The 6124-nt window shown below is 45.4% G+C and overlaps 1 non-coding gene across 1 annotated transcript; it reads right to left on the reverse strand.

Annotated features, from left to right (window-relative positions):
• Positions 1–5709: 5709 nt before the first annotated feature.
• Positions 5710–5828, reverse strand: LOC111728653. The gene has a single exon (XR_002775886.1). It is a non-coding gene; the product is annotated as a 5S ribosomal RNA (ribosomal RNA).
• Positions 5829–6124: the final 296 nt, after the last annotated feature.

A 6124-nucleotide genomic window follows, 5' to 3' on the forward strand; every position in this document is an offset into this window, starting at 1 on the left:
GGGCTGGGGATTCGAACCCGCCACCTTAGGTGTACGTGGCTGGCGCCTTAGCCGGTTGAGCTATAGGCGCCGAGCCAGCCCTTCCTATTTCTAGCGTCACAACATTTGATCTTCTGGAAGTCATTCAACTGAGGATCAAATTCCGAGGAGGAGACCATTAACATAACAGACTGGTGTGGGAACTGGGGGAAGAAGAGGTTCATTGGTGTCACTGGGCATGGACAGACCTGGCCGGGAGTAAGGAAGCAGGCCTGGAGCCAGATGAGGACTGAGATGCCATGCAGGTGGGTGTCCTCAGGCTGCTGTGCAGCTTGGTGGCAACGCAGTGACCATGGGACCCAGCAGCCTCAATGTTGTCAACTGTAACCCACAGAAAGGACACTTTATGGTGTTTTATGGCAAGAATTTAACACCTAACACAATAAAGAACAGATATCACTATTTAGATTGGTTTTCCTGGAGTCACAATTCCTGTTGTAAGTCCCAGGGAGAATGCTGCATAGCAAGACCCCTATGCTGGAGTGGAGACCTGGGACCTCGTCCTGTAAGCAGAGATCAGGTGGCCATCCTGTAAGCACAGAAACAACTGAGAGCTATGGCAGCTGGGCTGCAGGAGCCATCTGGTGGGCACCAGCAGAGTGACTGAGGGCAGGGGCCTTCTTCCTGATCCCATGTCTGGCACACAGTAAGCTCTTGAAAAATGTTTCGGGGCCAGGAGAGAAAGAGAAAGAATGCTTCCTTGTTCCATGATGGGTACTACCAACACGAGTTGTTCTAAGAAGCAGCTGGTATCCACTTTTATTTATTTTTTTTGCATTTATTTATTTATTTTTATTAAATCATAACTGTGTACACTGATGCATTTATGGCAGTCAGTGTATTGATTTGATAGACAATGTGAAATGCTTACACTGAACTGATAAACACATGCATCACAATGATACTTTTTTCTTAATAGTTTTGAAATGTCCCATTGCATCATGCACATTAGATAAGGTCCCCCCAGATACCCTCCCTCCCCCTGCCTCCCCCTTCCCTTCCCCTCTCTCTCCTCTTCCTTTCTACTTTCAGGATTATGTTTTACCATTCACATGAATGTGTAGGTTGTTATATACGATTTCATAGTAGTATTGAGTACATTGGATACTTTCCCCCCCGTTCTTAAGATTCTTTACTAAGAAGAATATGTTCCAGGTCCCTCCAGGTGAACATAAAAGATGTAAGTCTCCATCTTTTTTATGGCTGCATTGTATTCCATGGTGTACACATACCACATTTTGTTAATCCATTCAAGGGTCAATGGGCACTTGGGCTGTTTCCATGTCTTGGCTATTATGAATTGGGCTGCAATGAACATTCTGGTGCAAATGTCTTTGTTGTAAAATGATTTTTGATCATCTGGGTATATACCTAGTAGAGGAGTTGCAAGATTGAATGGTAGGTCTACTTTTAGTTCCTTGAGTATTCTCTAAACTTCTTTCCCAAAATGTCATATTGGGGCAGTGCCTGTGGCTCAGTGGGTAGGGCGCCAGGCCCATATACCAAGGGTGGTGGGTTCCAACCCGGCCCAAACTGCAACAACAACAAAAAATTGTGGGAAGTTGTAACGGGCACCTGTCCCAGGTACTCGGGAGGCTGAGGCAAGAGAATCACCTGGGCCCAAGAGCTGGAGGTTGCTGTGGGCTGTGATGCCACATCACTCTACCAAGGACAACAAAGTGAGACTCTGTCTCTAAAAAAAAAAAAGAAAGAAAAGAAAAAAAGGTCATATTAGCTTGCATTCCCACCAGCAGTGTAGCAATGTTCCCTTCTCTCTGCATCCACACCATGCTATCCATTTTTAATCTTTACATAGAAAGATAAAGACCTGTGCCCCTACAGGTATTCCTCCCTGCTATTGTAACTGACATGTGCCCCTCTTCACCCCCTCCCCAACAGACAGAGGTTTCTGCTCTCAAATCCTCACTTTGTAATGGGTCTTGTCCTGGGACTCACAAAAGGAAATTAAGTTTTCTGTTAGTTTGATCATTACCCCAGGGCCTGGCTATTTGGGACAGCTGAGGTGTGTAAAGCTATAGCCTGGGAGATACGGAATATTTTTTGTAGGTCACTTATAAAAAATACCTAGAGTTATGGAAACTTTCTAAGCCCTTTGGATTGCAATATTATAGGTGAGGATTTAGTCATCTCCCTGATGGCTACTAAAGCTCATTTTGAATAGTACACTGAGGCTGAATAATGGCCTCCCAAGCATATCTACATCCTAACCTCCAGAACCTGGGAACAGGTTACTTTACCTGGTAAAGAACTGTGCTTATATGATTGAGTTAAATCTTGAGCACCTGTAGCTCAGTGGGTAGGGTGCCAGCTGAGGCTGGAGTTCAAACCTGGCCTGGTCCAGCTAAACAACAATGATAAATGCAACAACAAAAAAATAGCTGGGCATTGTGGCAGGTGGCCTCCCTGTACTGTAGTCTCAGCTACTTGGAAGGCTGAGGCAAGAGAATCACTTAAGCTCAAGAGTTTGAGGTTGCTGTGAGCTGTGATACTGCAAGAGAATCACTTAAGCTCAAGAGTTTGAGGTTGCTGTGAGCTGTGATACCACGGCATTTTACTGAGGGAAGGGTGACATAGAGAGACTCTGTCTCAAAAAAAAAAAAAAGAATCTTGAGGTGAGAGAGTTATCCTGGCTTATTCAGATAGGCCCAATGCACTGTAACTGATCTTTTTTTTTTTTTTTTTTATTGCTGAGCTACAGGCACTGAACCCACTGTAACTGGTCTTATAAGAGAGGTCAGAGTCAGCGGAGGTGATGTGATGAGAGGCCGAGATCAGAGTTATGTAGCTGTGAACCTGGGAATGTGGACAGCCTCTAGAAGCGGGAAGAGACAGGGGAAGTGCTATTGTCTGAATGTTTGTGTCCTCCCAAAATTCATATGTTCAATTGTAATCCCCAAGGTGATAATACTAGGAGTAATTAGATCATGAGGGAGGAGCCTTAGGATTGGGATTAGTGCCCTCATAAGGAGATACAGCAGAGAGATAATCACTTCTTTCACCATGGGAGGCTACAGTGAGAGGATGGGGCCTCACCAGATCCCCAATCCATCTTGCTCTTGGACTTCCCAGTTTCCAGAACTGTGAGAAATAGATTTCTGTTGTTTATAAGCCACCCAAACTAACAGTATATTGTATAATAGACTCAGTCAGAATGAATCAGGGTGACCCAAGAGTCACCACTAAAGTCACCATATGTAACAAAAATGGGAAATTGTGTAAAATTACATTTATTTACAAAACATTCATCACAAAATTTTACAAAGAGGTGGCCAACACATAGAGAATATTTTATAAATGAATGTAGCCCTATGCACACCTTGGTTTTAGCCCCTTAAACTAATTTTGAACTTTTGACCTCCAGAAATGTAAGAATAAATCTGGATACTATATTATACACAGCACTGAATTGTAAGGAAGGATGTTGTGTAGGCCTCCCCTTGACCTGAGAACCTTGTGCTGATTGGGTGCAGTGGTTCTTGACTTCACTTTACATTGGAATCCTGTGGAGAATGTGTAGGAGTCCGTGCACCAGGCTTGTGGAAGTGGCCACCTGTTCTTGAGGGAGGTGGCTCAGAGCGGGACAATCTCCTAGCCAGCATGGGGATGTTTTGCTGCCCAGAGACAAGCCCTCAAGTAGCTGCAGGTGTTAGTGAGATAAGATGAGTCACTGGTTAACGGCAGGTGTTATACTTTGGACGTTCATGCTGCAGCGGGGTGGGAGTTGAGCCTGTGAAGGAAAAGCGCACAGCGATTGTTAAGCACATAGCTCCAGTATGTGGGTCCCCGACACCTGTTGTATAATGTTTCAAAGAAAGGCCATGGCAGAGGTCGCTCGGGGCTCTCCCTGTACCTATGGGAAGCCCACCTCTTGCAGGCTTGTACCTTCAACCTGTGTCCTGGCTGTTTTTATTCGAGTGGTGATAGGGTGTCACGGCGGCACTGACAGAATACTTGAAGGTCCTTCTGCCCCAGATTAATTGGATCAGAATCTCTGGGAGGAGGACTTAGGCATTATTACTTATATTTGTAAATACAAAAGCAATCCACATGACAATAAAACACATACATCTTAGGCATTTAGTTCAAACAGTTTTTGACAATGGTATACCCTAGTGTAACCACCATCCAAAACAAGATACAAAATATTTCCCTCTCAATAGAAGGTTGTAGAATGCCCCTTTGCAATGAGTTCTAATTCTCAACCACTGTCTGACCTTTAGATCGCAGAAGAGTTTTATCTGTTCTTGGACTTCATATAAATGAAATCACACAGCTTGGTTTTTGGTCTGGCTTCTTTTGTTTCTCTTTCTTTTCTTTTCTTTCTTTTTTTGCAGTTTTTTGTCGGGGCTGGGTCTGAACCCACCACCTCCGGCATATGGGGCTGGTGCTTCACTCCTTGAGCCACAAGTGCCACCCAGTCTGGCTTCTTTTGCTCTAAATAATGTTTTTGAGATTCATCCATGTGGCTGTACATTCCTTTTCTTTCTTTCTTTCTTTTTTTTAGAAATAGAGACAGAGTCTCATTTTGTCACCCTCGGTAGAGTGCTGTGGCATCACAGCTCACAGCAACCTCCAGGTCTTGGGCTTAGGCGATTCTCTTGCCTCAACCTCCTCAGTAGCTGGACCTCCAGGTGCCTGCCACAACCCGCAGCTATTTTTTTTTGCTGTCGCAGTTTGGCAGGGGCCAGGTTTGAACCCACCACCCTTGGCATATGAGGCCAGTGCCCTACTGACTGAGCCACAGGCACCACCTTGTACATTCCTTTTTATTGCTGAGTAGTATTTGGTTATATGATATCATAACATATTAATCCACTTTGATAGTGATGGATTTGTGGATTTTTGTTTGTTTGTTGTTTTTGAGACAGAGTCTCAACCTGTCACCCTTGGTAGAGTGCTGTGGCATCATAGCTCACAGCAACCTCCAACTCTTGGGCTCAAGCAATCCTCTTGCCTCAGTTTTTCTATTTATGGTAGAGAAGGGGTCTCACTTTTGCTCAGGCTGGCCTTGAACTCGGGAGCTCAGGAAATCCACCTGCCTTAGCCTCTCAGAGTAAAAGGATACAGATGTGAGCCACTTCGCCTGGCCAGGGTTTGTGGATTATTTAAAGTCTGGGACTGTAATGAAGGCTGTGCAGTGGTTTTTATTTTTTTTATTTTTTGTTTTCATTTTTATTTTTATTTTATTTTATTTATTTATTTATTTTTTGGAGACAGAGCCTCAAGCTGTCCCCCTGGGCAGAGTGCCGTGGCATTACAGCTCACAGCAACCTCCAACTCCTGGGCTCAAGCGAGTCTCCTGCCTCCGCCTCCCAAGTAGCTGGGACCACAGGCGCCCACCACAACGCGTGGCTATTTTTGGGTTGCAGCCATCGTTGTTGTTTGGCGGGTCCGGGCTGGGGATTTGAACCCGCCACCTTAGGTGTATGTGGCTGGCACCTTAGCCGGTTGAGCTATAGGTGCCGAGCCTTCATTTTTATTTTTGAGACAGAATCTCACTTTGTCACCCTTGGTAGAGTGCTGTTGCATCATAGCTCACAGCAACCTCAAACTCTTTGGCTCAAGCGATTCTCTTGCCTCAGCCTCCCAAGTAGCTAGGACTATAGGTGCCTGCCACAATGCCTGGCTATTTTTTCTTTTCTTTTTCCAAGCCTACAGCACCTGGTGTTCCCAAGCGGTCTCCCATCCAAGTACAAACCAGGCCCGACCCTGCTTAGCTTCCGACATCAGACTAGATCAGGCGCGTTCAGGGTGGTATGGCTGTAGACCTAGCTATTTTTTCGAGAAGCTGTCTCATTCTAGCTCAGGTTGATCTCCAACCTGTGAGTTCAGGCAATCCACCCACCTCTGCCTCCCAAATGCTAGGATTACAGGCATGAGCTGCTGTGCCTGGCCAAGGCTGTGGAGTGGTTTTTATTTATTTATTTATTTTTGAAACAGAGCCTCAAGCTGTCCCCTTGGGTAGAGTGCTGTGGCATCACAGCTCACAGCAACCTCCAACTCCTGGGCTCAAGCAAGTGTCCTGCCTCTGCTTCCCGAGTAGCTGGGACCACAGGCACCCAAC

Source organism: Otolemur garnettii, unplaced genomic scaffold, assembly GCF_000181295.1.
Source record: "Otolemur garnettii isolate 467f Iridium unplaced genomic scaffold, OtoGar3 scaffold00176, whole genome shotgun sequence".
NCBI lineage: Eukaryota > Metazoa > Chordata > Mammalia > Primates > Galagidae > Otolemur > Otolemur garnettii.